The following is an 18,409-nucleotide window of genomic DNA, read 5'->3' as shown; positions in this document are numbered from 1 at the left end:
ATGGAGCGTATCATTGACTGATTTGCAAGTGACATGAGCGTTGCTAAAGTCGTCTCAAATGAATCTTCCGGGTTTGCCTTTAATCAGGAAGATTGATTTCAATCTTGACTTGATACCAGGTACTGCTCTTATTTTAAAATTTCGTACAGAATGATATTGATTGAATTGAAAAGACTGGAAAGACCAGTTAGAAGATTTCTGCCTGCGAGTTACATCTGATTGAGTGTTTCTCGTTAGGGATGTATCAGCTATAGTGGTGACTTGATAAACTTTGTGTTCAGAATATTTTGATGATTCTCTGATTTTTTTTATCTATGATATTCTGGTATATTCGAAGGTTATGACTGATTCTGTTAAATATCTGAGTACTGTACTGAATATTCCGAGATGTGGTATACAAAAACTGTTGAATTGTGAATCTTGATTAAGGCAGATTGTATATAGGGCTTGTTATATCTGAAGATGATATATCTGTTGATTTTAGCAGAGTTAAGCCGTGATCAGTTGGCCTAGATTGACATCGGTGTCAGAAATTTATAGTTGCATGAGTTTAGCAGGCTATTATATCTGACTGTTGTTTAAATCCGATTGAGAATTGTTATTTTCTGGAGCAGTATTTGATACAGATTGTAGAAAGTTGAGACTTGATACCGTTCAAGCCGAACCAGAACTGATTTTGAGAGTTAAAACAGTTCAGAAAGTTGATCAGAATGGGCAGAACTTGAGTATCGATAGTCAGAGCAGGGTATCGATCAGAATAACAAGTTTGTGACAGTGTGTTATATGTTAATAATCGTATGTGTGCCGAATATTTCAGATCTTAAACGACAGGTATTGTTTGAAGTGCACAACAATTAATGCAATATTTATTCTTATGATCGAAAAGATAGTTTTAATTGAAACAAATGAGATTAGATATGGTTGAGTTTGTATTGAAATGTATGAATTGCTGACAAATGAAGACAGAAAGAAAGAAACCAGGAGATTGGTTATATAGCTTATCGATTCCTGAATGGAAATAGGATTACATTTCCAGGGATATTGTGATGAAGCTACCGCACTGCTCTCGGGATTAAGCATTGATTGAGTTAGGAGTGACAGACTGACCCAGTCGGCGAGTGCTAGCTCATACATGAAGACGTACAGATATGATGATATTACTGAGATTCTGTCTGAAAAGTGATCAGATTACACAGAATGTCGAGAGTTGATTATACCAAACCATGATTTTGGTTGACTTTGCATGTTTGGCGTAGTGTACAACAAGAGTAGGTACGAGATTATATATGATTATTGCATATTATTCACCGACTGACGGACAGTCAGAGTGGATTATCCAGATTTTGGAGAATATGCTTAGAGTTGTAGTGCTTGATTTTAGCACTAGTTGGCAGGATTTACGTCATGTCGTGAGTTTTCGTACAACAACAGCTATCAGACGAATATCGAGATGGCACCATTTGAAACGTTGTACGGAAAGAAATGCAGATTCCCTCTTTAGTGAGATGATATCTCTGAGGTTCCTGATATTGGACCTGATATGATTTGAGATGTGATTGAAAAGTGAAGCTGATCTAGAAGAAATGAAGACATCTTAGAATAGACAGACTAAATATACCAACGCCGGATGATGACCGGTGGTATTTGAGACAGAAGATTACATATTGAAATTGACTGGGATTGAATAGATTGATAGCAGATAATTGTGTTTATTTTTTATGAGCTGTTGATGGGTATATACGGATATTGTATAACCAGTATTTGAGATCGATTCTATCAGAATTATTTCAAGTGGTATTATGATATTATACTTCTTGAATTATTATTCCAGATTGAAATCAGAAATCCCTGAAAGAGAGATACTTCAGAATGAAGACTATTCTGCTGTTGGAAGTTGTAATGCCCGAGATTTTATTACCCTAATATGAAATTAATCTGAAATGATTTAGTGATTAATTGATGTGGTTATAGACGGAAAGGATCAGATCGGAAAAGACGAGAAAAGACACGAAATATGTGCGAGGGAGACGCAATTCGCGCACATGCACGATCTGGTGCGCACACATGCACGGATTTGGCAGAAGACCCCGTGCATATGCGCGGCGTGAGGGCGCGCATATGCGCAAGGTGTCTAGTAGCCAAAGTAAATGTCCAGAGGACCTCGCGCATATGCGCCGAGTGAAGGCGCGCATATGCGCGAGCTGCTGTGAGAAGTACGCACCCAGACTTAGTGTCTAGCGCATATGCGCCGAGGAGGGTCGCGCATATGCGCGAGACGTGTTGCACAAAGGTATGAGACACTTGTCCTTACATGCACGAGATGTATATATATATATATATATACACAAAGGCAAATTCCTCATAATAGAAAGGAAAGAAATGAAAGTTTGAAGAAAAGCTTACGAAGATTATAATTTGACTTGGTGAGAATCTGTTCGTCCGAATTTGAATCCGAGCACAGTTCTGTGATCTTCTCAGCGACAGCTACAACTGGACGTAAGTTTTGTTACGATTAGATCCGATTTGAAATTATGATATTGTCAGAATCGGATATGAATTATATATGGTGTTTCTTATATAGTAGACATCGTATAATTGAAATCAGATCGAAGAACATACTGTTTATGTAATTGTTATGATTTTCGGACTTAATTTGATTGAGATTCGATATCAGAACTGTATTGTTATTGATTATGAGTTCTGTTATTATATCTGTGATGTGAGACTGACGGGGTTAGCGAGACTGTATTGTTATGCCGTCGAAACATCAGTAGATTGATATTGATCAGATTCAGTATTGATTGAGACTGTATCATACTTTGTTGACATTGATCAGATTGTATTTTGATTTGAATATTGATCAGAACAGGTTCTGAATTGAGTTATATATTGATATTGTGCCTGTTCGATATTGTCATTGCCAGATTGGGTATGGGCAGAGTTGAATACGAGATTTCATTTTCATCAGATCAAGAAGATAAAGGCATAAATTAATGTTGAGTTGGGATTGCACAACTCGAGTGAGGTTTGACTCGAGTTTCCCTAAATCACATACCTTAGTTTATTGCAGTGATATTTGCAATTAAGGATATTGATGTGTGTGGTCTATTGATTCATAGACAATATATGTATTGAGTCATAGACTGATTCGTCTAGCTATCGACTGATTCGCCTAGTCACTGCCTGATTCTTCTAGTCTTTGGCTGATTCGTCAATTCTGTGGCCGATTCGCCCAGACACTGGATAAATGAATTATATCGATGACGTTTAGGAGTTGATTCATTTCTATCTACTGAGATTCGATATATTTGTCAATATCCAGACACCGGGATCTCTAGATTAGGACTGAGTAGAGTCAGAGTCGAAGAGTCACGGAGTGTGATTCAGAGTTTGATATCGAGTCATGTTTCTGATTTGCTACATGTTCAGAGTATGATATACTGTTGATATCGATTCATGTTTCTGACTGTGATACATGTTATAGATATTTGTTTATGCTTTTATATATGTGTATATGAAATGCATGTATACATGATTTATACTGGGAATGTAATTCTCACCGGAGTTATCCGGCTGTTGTCTTGTTTGTATGTGTGCATGACAACAGGTGAGACATGATCAGGGTCAAGAAGAGAACGAGACAGGACTAGATAGCGTGGAGATCCGGGCTCAGAAGTAAACTAGGATTCAACACTTGATATATAGTAATTGAACCCTAGTTGGACCAGAATTTATTTAGTACAGGACTTGTAATTTTAAATTTAATATGTATTTCGGATTGATTTACATTACGTTTCCGCATTGTATTTAAAAAAAAATTAGACCCTGTGTATTATAATCGATTGAACATTTCCAAGAATGATTAAAATTGGAATTAGCGTCCAGGTCCTTACAGAAGTACAACAAAGTCGTCAGAGCATTGAAGAAGCTAATTGAGAGACATAATCTAATATGATACAGCAAACTTCAGAATTGTTTCATTAGGGTGAGTTTTCTCTTGGCTTCTGTGTATCTCCTTCTTGTATCTGATTTGATATCTAATTTGATTGCCTGTGATTTCGGGGACAAAATCATATCTAAGGGGGGGGGGGGGGAGAAATGTAATGTCCGAGATTTAATTACTGTAATCAGACGTTGATTAATTGACATAATTGAGTTTATAGGAACTCAAATGAAGAAGCAGGGCATCGTTACATTATAAGCCAAGATGTTGGACCGAACATCTTGCGCCCGAGCGGTAGAAAAGAACCGCCCGAGCGCCAATGCACCATGAGTTTACTTCTTGGACAGAATTTTTGGCGCACGAGCGGTAGAATATTACCGCCCAAGCGCCAGTAGATGATCAGCTGAGTATCTCGACATAAACTTCCGCGCCCGAGCGGTAACTTGTGACCGCCCGAGCACGAGACGTTCAGAATACGCAAAGTTGAGAATACGCAGAATCCGCCCGTCTGATTTTGAATCCGAGTACAACATCTTGTTCCTATCGACGTAGGCTACAACTGGACGTACGTTTTATTAATTTTGACACGATTTGAAATTATGATACTGCCAGAAGATATGGTCCATATAAGTTGTTTCTGCGATATCAGACATTGTATAATTGAAATCGGATCGAAGAACAGACTGTTTATACAATTGTTATGAATTTTTAGAGTTGATTTGATTGTGATTAGACCGATGTGATATCAGAATTGTGTTGTTATCGATTATGAGGTGTGGGGATTGATATTTGATTGATATTGTATTGCTGGGTATATTGATATTATTTAGATTTAGATAAGAGGAGTTGTTGATTCGAATATACTGATATTGTATTGCTGGTATTGCGAGACTGTACAGAATTGAGATTATGATTCGTATTTATATCGATTTTAAGTTGTATTATTATATCTATGATGTTGAGATTGACGGGGTTATCAAGATTGTATTGTTATGCCGTCGAAACATCAGTAGATTGACTTTGATCAGATTCAGTATTGATTTCGATTGTATCGTTATATTGTTGACATTGATCAGATTATGTCTCGAATTGAGTATTGATCAGAACAACTCTTGAATGAGCTGTATATTGATATTGTGTCTATTCGATATTGCCATGTCAGATTGGGATATAGACAGATTTGACTTCGAGACTTCGACTTCGTCAGACCGAGAAGAGAAATGTATAAATTGATGTTGATGAGGGATTGCACAACTCGAGTCCGATTGACTTGAGTTTCCCAAAATCACATACTTTACTTTATTGCATTGATATTTGCAATTGAATTAAATTGATATCTTTGATCTATTGATTTATGTATTGAGTCATAGGTGGATACGCCTAGGCAGAGACGATTGATCTCGTGACAGGGGTGTCTGATAGTGATGGAATCATCACCGGCACATTGCACATTGTCACAAGATACTGAGTTGGCGAAAGTGCCAAAGTCTATGACGGATAGGTCAAGACACCGGACATTTGGTTATATCGAAGTGGATAGAATTGGAGTTTCTTCTATTACTGACGTTCGATATGAAAAGAGCCAAAGTCCGTGAATAAGAACGTGCCACCACCCCGATTGGGAGTGTAGGTGGGTGTATGTTCTTATTCAGATCGGGATCCCTAGATTAGGATGAGTCGAGTCAGAGTCTGTGAGTCACGGAGTGTGATTCAGAGTTTGTATGGATTTATGTTTCTCATTTGAGACATGTTATGAATTTCGATTTCATGCTTTTATATCTGTTTATATGAAATGCATGTATACATGATTTATACTGGGAATATAATTCTCACCGGAGTTATCCGGCTGTTGTCTTGTTTGTATGTGTGCTGACAACAGGTGGAACAGGACCAGGATCAGGAAGAGGATGAGAGATTATAATTAGCGTGGAGATCCGGGCCCAGAAGCAGAATAGGATTCAGCACTGGATCTATAGATGTTGAACCTAGTTGAGATAGAGACATGTAGTACATGACTTGTACTTTTATATTCACATGTATATCCGATAGATTACTATTACATTTCCGCATTTATATTTAAAAACAAAAAAAAAACATTTAGTCCCACTTTTCTTAATTGTTATATTTGACTTTAATAATGATTAAGACATGAATTAGCGTTCGGGTCCCCACAACATCAGTTGTTGTGAGCGACTTTTTGTGAAGAAAAACGAAGCTGTCAATTATATATCGTTGCACATGCTGAAACAAGCTACCGACATTTCCACCTTATCATTATGTTTTGAGATCTTTTAAATTGTTGGTGGTACACACATATTCCGAGTGCCACGCCCTGAAATCGAGGCGTCGGTCACATCCGGCATTGTTTAACAATTACTTGAAAAAAATTAAGCCTCGCAGCAAATGGTCAAAACCAATCTTTTTCATATAACAAAATATTGTCTTTACAATGAATGGAATAAAAATTACATCACAAATGCGGAAGCGAAATACAAAAAGAAATTGTAAATTCTTGATTCTCGTTCTTTTCATTCGATCACCATCCCCAAAAAGCTTCTTGTTCCTCCTCATTCATTTGCTCTTCATTCTTATCTGAAAGTTGTAAGGGGTGAATGTTTTGGGAAACACTCAGCAAGTGGGGCCGATCGATTTACAAAGATACATATAGAACTTAATTTTTAAAGCATCTCTTTAACAAACTTTCAAAACTTATTACTTTTGACTTATCATAACATAACCGAATCAAATACGAGACAAAATTAATAAGACGATTCAGAGCAAATCAGAACAAACATAACATTGTTACTCATCTTATTTTCCATGATTAAATTGTCCCAGATATGTTAGTCCTTTAAGGGGCGAGGCCAGAACAAAGTTTTATACCCACTGACGAGGGACAAAACACAGTTTTATACCCACTGATGGGGGCCGGACAAAATTACAATTATCGTCCCACATCAAATTCGAATTGTAACATTGTATCACAGAATTCATATTTATCGGAAAGAATTTATCAGAATTTTGAAAGGAATTCAGCGGAACCAAAGAATATCAAAATCAGAAAGAACATAACATTCATCGATCGATATTTTAAATTATATAAGCACTGATTTTCCAAAATAAGGACACACATACAAGCAAGTCATGTTATATTTACGCAAAGTTCAAATTATAAGAAAATACATAAAAAAAAACCCATTTACCAAAAGTTGAAGATGCAGTTCGAAACTTGCTTAAATTTGGGCGTACAAAGATTGCCGAATTCGGACCAGATGGTGACCAAAATTTGGACAGGGCCTCCCCACAGTGTAGACAATGATTTCCAGAATGAAAATGATGGCACATGTGACACCTCTGACCTCTTTAAATAAAATACGCAGCGGAATAAAAATTTTCTTTAAAATATGGAAGGAGTTTCAAAATACATTTTCTTTAAACATTTAACAACCAAAATAAATACATGATCATTCAAAAGGTATAATAAAATACAAAACATCAGTCCTATGATCATGCCATCAAAATCATCCTTCCAACGGTGCATGCATATGACTCCCTGTCCACAGTCAACGTCCCGGGCCTCCACTCTGATCTGCATCACAAGAAAATAACTGAAATGAGAATAAATCTCAGCAAGTGGAACTCTTACATAGCAATGATACATAGTATACTCTGTAAAACATGACTTTGAAATCATAAATACCATCAACTCTGAAAAATGAATACTGTAGCAATAACTGTAGCAATAGCAATAGCAATAGCAATAGATAGCAATACGATGGTATTTCTCTTTTCTCTGGTTGGATTGATATCAATAGTATCTCTGTCTGTGGTACTCGTATCCCAAATCGATATAAACCGATAACTCTGAGGGATACAAGCCTATGGGCGTTGATCAACTAATTGCATGCAATTCTCTGGCTATATATTTATCAATCCAATAGAAACATTTGAACTCTGAATAGCATTTAAAGCCGTCCTTTCACAATCTCATATTTTCTTTTGTATTCCCTTATTAACAATAGTGAGACATCAATGCCTCCAATAGATAATCAATGGAATCAATACATAACAATGAATCAATTGAAGGGAATATCACTTTGAAACCTTTAAAACACAATACATATATCATCATGTGAGCAAAGGGATGAAATTCCACTTACAACCCAATAGAACACCTCAAACTTAGCTCTTGGTTCACCACCTACAACAATAATCCATAAATAACACCAACATCAACTCAATATCCAAAAATACAAGTCAAATAATCCATTAAACCAACCAATACATCAACCTATAGCATCCCATTACCAAAAACCATGATAGAACTCAACCAAAAACTTACCTAAGCTTCCTAGCACCAAGGAGAACCTCGATCTCAAGTCGAAAATCGAACTAGATCCAAGAATCAAAGGTAGGAAATGAAATGAAATGAAGGAAACCCTTGTTTCTAGAGAGGAAAAACGAGAATGGAGGAAAGAAGAAGAGAAATGAAGTCAAATCATCCAAAAAGTTACTTTAAATCTCGACCATACCTCCAAAAAGCAAGACCGCGGGTGCGGCACTCCAAGGACCGCGGGTGCGCCAAGCCTACGACCAAAAACCATTTTCTGAACCACTGAGACCGCGGGTGCGGTCCTTACATGACCGCGGGTGCGCTCTACCTTCGGACCAAATCTTACTCTGCGCACAGCTTCTACAAAGATCGCCTCAGAAACGCCTCTTCCCGTCCGAATTGGAAAAAGTGGTAAACTACAAAGTTGTAGCTCTATGTCTTATCTTGACTCCCTCAAAATTTCAGATCATTTGGATGTCTGAGTAAAAAGTTATGCTAAATCTCCCAACCTGTGTCACTGGAGGAACGTCGAAACCCACAACACTCTTCGGGACACTTTTGGCTTACCTTCCGCAATGATTTGAACAAAACTCAAAATAAGAAAGTTATAGCCTTATGTCTTATCTAACCACTCCAATTGGCCTCACCGCATTTGGATCAATATACCATTTATCATGAATTTAATCGTAACGCCGCTACAAAAACACTGCACATCATCTATAACCAACCATACTAAAATCATAAATCGAAACTCTTAACATCCAAACTATACTTAAACTTACCCAAATAGCCAATAATCATACAAAATCTTAAACCATACCGTACACCGGGCTCGGCTATTACAATCTCCCCTCCTTAGAGGAATTTCGTCCGCGAAATTGACGTCACTACACGAACAACTCAGGATACCTCTCTCTCATCTCATCAATATCATCAATATTCAACTTAACCATGCTATCCACATCAACCATAGAAGCCAAAAACCCATCACAACCTCTACAGCTTTCCTCTTAGGTGGCATCCTCTACTCTACAATGTGCTCACAAAAGAAATATCAATAGATAACAATGGATAGATGCAAAGAAAACATACCCGGACAGTTGAAAGTAGACGAAGTCATATGCATTGGTCCGAAGAACACCGCTCTGATACCACTAAATGTGACACCTCTGACCTCTTTAAATAAAATGCACAGCGGAAATAAATTTTTCTTTAAAATATGGAAGGAGTTTCAAAATACATTTTCTTTAAACATTTAACAACCAAAATAAATACATGATCATTCAAAAGGTATAATAAAATACAAAACATCAGTCCTATGATCATGCCATCAAAATCATCCTTCCAATAGTGCATGCATATGACTCCCTGTCCACAGTCAACGTCCCGGGCCTCCACTCTAATCTGCATCACAAGAAAATAACTGAAATGAGAATAAATCTCAGCAAGTGGAACTCTTACATAGCAATGATACATAGTATACTCTGTAAAACATGACTTTGAAATCATAAATACCATCAACTCTGAAACATGAATACTGTAGCAATAACTGTAGCAATAGCAATAGCAATAGCAATAGATAGCAATACGATGGTATTTCTCTTTTCTCTGGTTGGATTGATATCAATAGTATCTCTGTCTGTGGTACTCGTATCCCAAATCGATATAAACCGATAACTCTGAGGGATACAAGCCTATGGGCGTTGATCAACTAATTGCATGCAATTCTCTGGCTATATATTTATCAATCCAATAGAAACATTTGAACTCTGAATAGCATTTAAAGCCGTCCTTTCACAATCTCATATTTTCTTTTGTATTCCCTTATTAACAATAGTGAGACATCAATGCCTCCAATAGATAATCAATGGAATCAATACATAACAATGAATCAATTGAAGGGAATATCACTTTGAAACCTTTAAAACACAATACATATATCATCATGTGAGCAAAGGGATGAAATTCCACTTACAACCCAATAGAACACCTCAAACTTAGCTCTTGGTTCACCACCTACAACAATAATCCATAAATAACACCAACATCAACTCAATATCCAAAAATACAAGTCAAATAATCCATTAAACCAACCAATACATCAACCTATAGCATCTCATTACCAAAAACCATGATAGAACTCAACCAAAAACTTACCTAAGCTTCCTAGCACCAAGGAGAACCTCGATCTCAAGTCGAAAATCGAACTAGATCCAAGAATCAAAGGTAGGAAATGAAATGAAATGAAGGAAACCCTTGTTTCTAGAGAGGAAAAACGAGAATGGAGGAAAGAAGAAGAGAAATGAAGTCAAATCATCCAAAAAGTTACTTTAAATCTCGACCATACCTCCAAAAAGCAAGACCGCGGGTGCGGCACTCCAAGGACCGCGGGTGCGCCAAGCCTACGACCAAAAACCATTTTCTGAACCACTGAGACCGCGGGTGCGGTCCTTACATGACCGCGGGTGCGCTCTACCTTCGGACCAAATCTTACTCTGCGCACAGCTTCTACAAAGATCGCCTCAGAAACGCCTCTTCCCGTCCGAATTGGAAAACGTGGTAAACTACAAAGTTGTAGCTCTATGTCTTATCTTGACTCCCTCAAAATTTCAGATCATTTGGATGTCTGAGTAAAAAGTTATGCTAAATCTCCCAACCTGTGTCACTGGAGGAACGTCGAAACCCACAACACTCTTCGGGACACTTTTGGCTTACCTTCCGCAATGATTTGAACAAAACTCAAAATAAGAAAGTTATAGCCTTATGTCTTATCTAACCACTCCAATTGGCCTCACCGCATTTGGATCAATATACCATTTATCATGAATTTAATCGTAACGCCGCTACAAAAACACTGCACATCATCTATAACCAACCATACTAAAATCATAAATCGAAACTCTTAACATCCAAACTATACTTAAACTTACCCAAATAGCCAATAATCATACAAAATCTTAAACCATACCGTACACCGGGCTCGGCTATTACAGCACAAGCTTTCCTTCTTCTCTCTTTCCTAGCGGCAGTCGAGGGCTTTTTGGTGAGGTGAAGGCCGAATTTTCTTGAGGCTTTTTGGTATGATTTCCTTCAGCATTGCATGCCCTATTTATAGGTGAATTTTTTCCCCTCGAACTACCCTTGGTTTTCCCTTTGCTCCCCAAAAAATCATTCACTTTGGTCAAAGATCCATCTAAGCATTAAGAGTCACCTTGGTTTTCTAAAGGACAATTCTTGCACCATCAATTTGTCTAAGTCTCCTTGCTCTTCCCTTAGCTCCATTTTTATTATTTTAGGACAAGGAGAGATGAGCTTCTTTGAGCTAAAAGATTGAGTCCTTGAGATGGGGGTTTTCTCTTCTAGTGAGGGCTCTTCGATTGATGTGGTTCCATATGGCGTAGATCTCTTTTTAATTCATCTCCGAGCTTTTGAACTAATTCATCGAGCTGTGTTAGCTGAAAAATTTAAGTTTTTAATTGAATTTTATAATTAAGCTTAATTTTTTTAGCTTAATTTCGAGTCTTTTTTTTCTTACATGATTGTTTTGGAAATTCCGGGTTCTCACATCCCACACTCTTTATTGGAAGTTTCATCCTCGAAACTTGGTTCAGCTAGATCTTTTAAAGAGGTGAGGATATTGAGTGCGCATCCTTTCTTCTAGTTCCCAAGTTGCTTCCTGTTCAGTATGATTTGACTACTGTATTTTTACGTATGGGATTGTTCGGTGTCTCAGCACTTGTTCTTTGGTGTCCACTATTCGAATTGGGATCTCTTCATATTTCAGCTCTTCGTTCAAGTGTCCTTCGATCATTAGTGGTGCAACTTTAAGGATGTGACTCAAATCTGAGACATATTTCCTTAGTTGTGAGATGTGGAAAACGTTGTGAATTCTGGACATGTCTGGTGGTAAGGCTAGTCGGTATGCTAGAGTTCCCACTTTATCCAATATTTTGAAGGGTCCAACATATCTTGGATTTAGCTTTCTGGACTTGCTGAACCGAACCACTCTTTTCATAGGTGAGACTTTTGCATAAGCTTTTTCACCGATCTACAATTCCAACGGTCTTCTCTTTAGATCAGCCCAGCTCTTTTGTCGATCGAGATGTCTTGAGTCTCTCTCTTATTATGGCTACTTTGTCAATGTTTACTCTAACATGCTCAGGTCCAGTGATAGTCTTTTCTCCGACTTCATCCCAATACAGAGGTGATCTACACTTTCGACCATACAGTGCCTCATACAGAACCATTTCTATATTGTTGTGATAGCTGTTATTATAGGCAAATTATATCAAAGGTAACCGTTCGATCCAATTCCCATGAAAGTCCAGAGCACATTCCCGCAACATGTCCTCGAGGGTTTGAATTGTCCTTTCAGTTTGGCCATCATTCTGTGGATGATAGGTCGTGCTGAGAGTTACTTTGCTTCCCATAGCTTTTTTAAATTTTTTCCAAAATCGTGATAAGAATCTTGGATCTTTTTCAGATAATATACTTGTCGGAACGCCGTGTAATCTCACTATGCTATCCATGTACAAGTTGGCTAATTTATCCAGGTTTTAATTCATTCGAACTGGTAAGAAATGGGCATATTTGGTCAATGATTACCCAAATTCCATCGTGACTTTGCCTTGATTTTGGTAGCCCAATTACGAAGTCCATGGAGATGTTTTCCCACTTCCACTTTGATATTTCTAATGGTTGTAGGAGTCCTCCAGGCCGTTGATGTTCCTCCTTGACTTTTTGACTGGTTAAACACTGGGAAACAAAGACAACTACGTCTTTCTTCATTCCATTCCACCAGTAATTATTTTTCAGATCTCGGTACATCTTGGTGCTTCCAGGATGAACTGGAAATTTTGATTTATGAGCTTCGGCATTTACTTCTTCCCGAATCCTATTGACGTCTGGAACACACAACCGTCCTTTCATCCAGAGGACACCATTTTCACCAGTCTGGAATTCTTGGGTCTTTCCTTCTTGAATTTGTTGCTTAATCTTCGTGATAGAAGGATCCTGGCTTTGTTTTAATTTGATTGATTCTTTAATGCATGGTTGCGATGATAGAGAAGATAAGCTTACTTTCCCAACATTCATCCAGCTCAAATAATCGGCTACTTTATTTGCTTTACCCCAATGGTAATTGATTGATAAATCATAATCTTTCAGAATTTCAATCCACCTTATTTGTCTCGTGTTTAGTTCCTTTAGGGTGAATATGTATTTGAGGATCTGGTGATTAGTAAATACTTCGCATCTTACCACATAAAGGTAATGTCTCCAGATCTTTAGCAGAAATACGATTGCCGCTAACTCAAGATCATGAGTTGGGTAATTTTGCTCATAAGGTTTTAATTGCCTTAATGCATAGGCAATTATCTGACCTTCCTGCATAAGCACACACCCTAATCCTCCCCTTGAAGTGTCACTATATATTGTGAAGTTCTTGCCATTCTCGGGAAGAACTAGTACTAGTGTAGATGCGAGTTTTGTCTTCAGGGTTTCGAAACTCTTCTCACACGCTTCATTCCAAATGAATTTTGAATTCTTCTGAGTGAGTTTGGTGAGAAGAATGGCTATCAAAGAAAATCCTTCCACAAATTTTCTATAGTAGCCAGCTAAACTCAGAAAACTCCTTACTTCAGTTACTTTTTTCGGTTGTGGCGAGTCCCTGATCTCCTATATTTTCTTAAGGTCCACCGACACCCCTAGTTCAGAGATTATATGGCCTAATAATGCAACACGTTTTAGCCAAAATTCACACTTTTTGAATTTTTCATAGAGTTCATTTTCTTGCAGTGTCTGCAAGGTGAGACGCAGATATTCTCGATGGTCTTCCTCACTTGGTTAGTACACAAGGATATCATCTATGAAAACTACCACAAACTTATCAAGGTATGGCTTGAATACTTGGTTCATAAGGTTCATGAATGCTTCTGGAGCATTTGTTAGACCAAAAGACATTACCGTGAATTCGTAGTGCCCATATCTTGTCCTAAAAGCCGTTTTGGGGATCCTCTGCTTTGACTTTCAGCTGATGTAACCTGATCTTAGATCAAGTTTTGGGAAAAAATTGCCTCCTTTTAGCTGATCGAAAAGATCATCTATTCTTGGGAGCGGGTATTTATTCTTTATTGTGATTTTTTTTAACTCTCTATAATCAATGCATAGCCTCATGCTTCCTTCCTTTTTCTTTACAAACAGGACTGGGGCTCCCCACAGGGATGCACTCGGCCAGATTTGTTTCTTATCCAATAACTCCTGAAGTTGCTCCTTTAACTCCTTTAGTTAATCTGGAGCCATTCGTATGCTGCCTTGAAATTGATGCGGCACACGAGACAAAATTAATTCCAAATTCCACTTCTCTATCGGGTATTACACCTGGTAATTCATCGGGAAAAACGTCTGGAAATTCTTGCAGACTGGAATTTCTTCCAACTTTGGAGCAGTTTCTTCTTTGACTTCGCTGATCATTTCCAGGTAGATTTCTTCACTGCATTTTATGGCCTTCCAGGTTTGAGAGACAGATATCAAAGATTTTCGTTCCTTGGACTTTCCATGGTATATGATTTCCTTTTGAGTCGGAGTTTGAAGTTTAACATTTTTCTTTTGGCAGTCTACCATGGTGTAAGGGCCCGTGCACTTAATTAATATTTAATTACAAAACAACAAGGATTAAATGATGTAAACAGTGAAAACGAGTTTAAAACGTTCATTTGGGCCTACAGAAATTTCGCATTACCTCCCCGTAAGTAGGACATCCCAAAAATTTCAAAACACAACAACAATATACGCTCGAAAATAACATCAAGTTCACAATCAACCCAAATAAATATCCTATAGCAGCACTGGCCAGAACTAGACGTAACAGACCACAGATAAAATCCAAAACAACATAAAAACATCATCATACAGCTACACAGGACATCTCCCTGGCAAATGTATCAACCCAGTATAACATATAAATATCTGAGACTTCTGACACAAACCAACTGACTACTGGGTACCACTCGCTGACGCTCCACCAGACGCGTCAAATCCCCTGGAATGACCTGCTACGGCATCAAAAACAACCACAACATAAAAAGAAAATAGGGGTCGGACCCCAGTACGACAAAACAAGTAAAATCAAGACGTATATAAAAGACATATAATAATACCAAGTAATTGCAATGGCATGCGATGCATGAATGGTAACAATGGAATAATGGATACCAAATGGAGTCCAAAAGAATACCATCATCAACAGTAACAGTGGCCACCTGTACCAGGAATACAGTATCAAATCGTCGCTCGTCCATGCACGTAGTATCGAGAATGCGAGTAGCTAAGTTGCTCGTCCCTAGCTGTCATCTGGGAATGTGGCTAATCCTAACTCACTCGTCTCTCCGATGACTCAATATATCTCAACATAATCAACATAAATCACCGTCAAAGGAGTCAAGGCTCAATATGTTATGCCAACACAATTTATGCATGAATGCAACAGAATGAACATTCGAGACACATAATAGCAAACAACATCCATCAAATATTCTTATACGCCAATATAAGCGTCATAATGATATAGGTTTGACTGTACCTCAACTACAACTTACAATACCAGAATAATTTCTTAAGGACTTCCTGATGAAACTCATCCAACGATATAATCTACAATATAAATTCGCTATCTCTATCAATATAATACATTCCAACTGACTAAAAAAAATTAATTCGAAGCGGTTAAAATTCGAATTCCGGGCAGCCAACAAAGCCTGTTTAGAATATGAAATTCCAAGCTTAATACCTCAAAAATCAAGGCTAAAATGCACAAAGGTGATCTTGCGAAGGTGGCTCGCCGGAAACACTATTCACACGCCTGAAACCTAGCTGAAAATTAGCTGGAAATCGGCTGAAAACAGGGAATTATAAAGGGCTTCTACTCCTTGCTAAACAAACCCACATATCAAGAAGAAAAATTGAAGCTAGAAGCTCACCAAATCGGACAAAGAACGAAACATAGCTGCTGCCCGAACGCGAAGGATGGAGCTCTGATTTCTACCGATTCATGGCAGGAAAGAAGTTAATAGAAGGAGGGAGAAGATTTCTAATCTACTGCACTAAAAAATCCGGCTGCTGGCGGCGTTGCTCGATGGCTGTAGGAACAGGAGAGAAGCAACGAGGTGCAAGGCAGGGGAAAGCTTCCTTCTGAATTTTGAGTGATCCGATATCCTTCTTCTATCAAATGGGTTAAATAAAATAGAAATGGGTTGGGCCTAGTTTATTGGGCCTCACACATGGAATAGTGTTTAGCTAACCTGTCCATTCCAAGAATGATGTCGAACTCAATCATATTGAGTTGAATCAATTCTGCCTTAAAGTTCTGTTTACCAATGCAAATTTTATAGTTCCGATATACCTTATGGGTCTCAATAGTTTTGCTAGCAGGTTTTGCAACTCTTAATGGTTCAGTAAGAGTTTCATGCTCAAGTTTCATCTTTTTAGCAAATCTTCTAGACACAAATGAGCGTGTAGCACCACAATCAAATAAGGCATAAACATGCATTTTACTGAGTAAAACTGTACCTGCCATGACATTGTTGGCGTTATCAGCTTCTTCCTGGGTTATAGCATATACTAGAGCGTTAGTCTTGTTTTCATTTGGTTTGCTGAGTCCAGTCCCTTTATCTTTGTTTACAGGACAATCTTTAATATGATGTCTTATTTTTCCACATTTGAAACAAGCGCCTGTTTTCCTATAACATTCCCCAATGTGATTCTGCTGACAAGTAGAGCACCATTTTCCTTCCTTGTTGACAACATTGTTAAAGGTTCTCTTTGAAGGACCACTTGATTGATTTGGTCTTTTGAACTTGGGGCCACCTTGAGCAGACTGGTAGATGAAGGGCCCCTTGTTCTCATTTTCTTCTTCCCGATGCCTGATGTCTGTTTCTGTGCTCATAGCTGCGCTCATTAAATCTGCAAAATCTTTTGGTCTGAATATGGCCAAAGCATATTGAATTCGGTTGTTCAGCCCTTTCTTGAAATGGTGCATTTTCAGAGTTTCATCTTACATGATTGTTGGAACATAGGTTCCAAGATCATTGAACATATATGTGTATTTAATTACTGTCGTGCCCGATGTTTGTTTAAAGTTTTCAAATATACTTAGCTTTTGTAGACAAAATTCTGCCTGGTAATATTGTTTCAAAAATTCCCTTCGGAAGATTTCCATGAGATTTGCTCAACCTCAGCCAATGATGGCGATATTGTCTCCCACCACTTTCGTTTCCGATCCTCCAAAAACAGATTCACCACTTTCACTTTAAGCTCTTCAGGTATTTCCAACAAATGAAGTTGGGTTTCAACATTCTTAAGCCAGTTATAACTGACTTCTGGATCAGGATTCCCATCAAAGGTTGGGACTCGATTCCTTCGGAGGAATTCATAGTGATACTTGATGCCACGAGGTTGTGGTTCTGGCGGTGGCTAGATGACATTGGCAATTGGGTTCACAATTCCTTGCAGTGTGGCGGCTACTATAGTAGCTATTGCCATTATGTCTTCTCGACTGAGATTCACCCTCGGTGGTGATGGTGGATTTTTGTTTTCGTTTTGATTAACTCCATGAGGGTTACAGTTGTTTCTGGGTGGTCTGCCTGTGATTTCCTATAAACATGTATTTTATTAATTTGTTTGAAAAAATACATAATCAAATAAATACTTTCATTATTTTTTTTTGAAATGCATACACTCAGTCTTTTAATATCAAAATGATTAACCTAATTGACCTAAATACAATCAATACTTATCCTAGGAATCATTTGAATCGTCCAGTACTTCACCATCACCTACAGCTCCGTCAATTTCTTCTTCCATGGGATTTCCTCCTTGGTCTTCTTCAAGTTCGCCCATGAGATCTCCCATATTTATCTTATCATTTTGAAGTTGATTGATGTGATGTTCCAAGAGAGCGTTGTGATTTGTCAATGTTCCACTCCCTCTTGCAGCTATTGAATCGTGGACTGTTCACATTTTCATTGACTTCATGCTCTTTGATTTGTTCTTAGAGGTAGCGTTACGTTTTGAGACGACTGTCATCCCGAATCTGGAGCGTAAAAATCCTATCTTGCTCTTTGTTCAAATCTCGTTTG

General features: G+C 38.0%; 2 long non-coding RNA genes across 3 annotated transcripts; both read right to left on the bottom strand.

The window, feature by feature from the left end:
* Positions 1-7,391: 7,391 nt before the first annotated feature.
* On the bottom strand, positions 7,392-8,414 carry LOC140803114 (uncharacterized). Its single transcript, XR_012111774.1, has 3 exons — positions 8,286-8,414; positions 8,104-8,144; positions 7,392-7,532 (listed from the first exon to the last, which is right to left on the bottom strand). It is a non-coding gene; the product is annotated as an uncharacterized lncRNA (long non-coding RNA).
* A 6,659-nt stretch (positions 8,415-15,073) lies between these two features.
* On the bottom strand, positions 15,074-16,120 carry LOC140803998 (uncharacterized). Of its 2 annotated transcripts, XR_012112007.1 has the most exons (4): positions 16,063-16,120; positions 15,856-15,926; positions 15,489-15,659; positions 15,074-15,325 (listed from the first exon to the last, which is right to left on the bottom strand). It is a non-coding gene; the product is annotated as an uncharacterized lncRNA (long non-coding RNA). The 2 variants fall into 2 exon arrangements; XR_012112008.1 differs by lacking the exon at positions 15,489-15,659.
* Positions 16,121-18,409: the final 2,289 nt, after the last annotated feature.

Source organism: Primulina eburnea, chromosome 10, assembly GCF_022965805.1.
Source record: "Primulina eburnea isolate SZY01 chromosome 10, ASM2296580v1, whole genome shotgun sequence".
NCBI lineage: Eukaryota > Viridiplantae > Streptophyta > Magnoliopsida > Lamiales > Gesneriaceae > Primulina > Primulina eburnea.
Note: the sequence above shows the minus strand (reverse complement) of the source record. Positions and strands in the feature narration are given on the sequence as shown.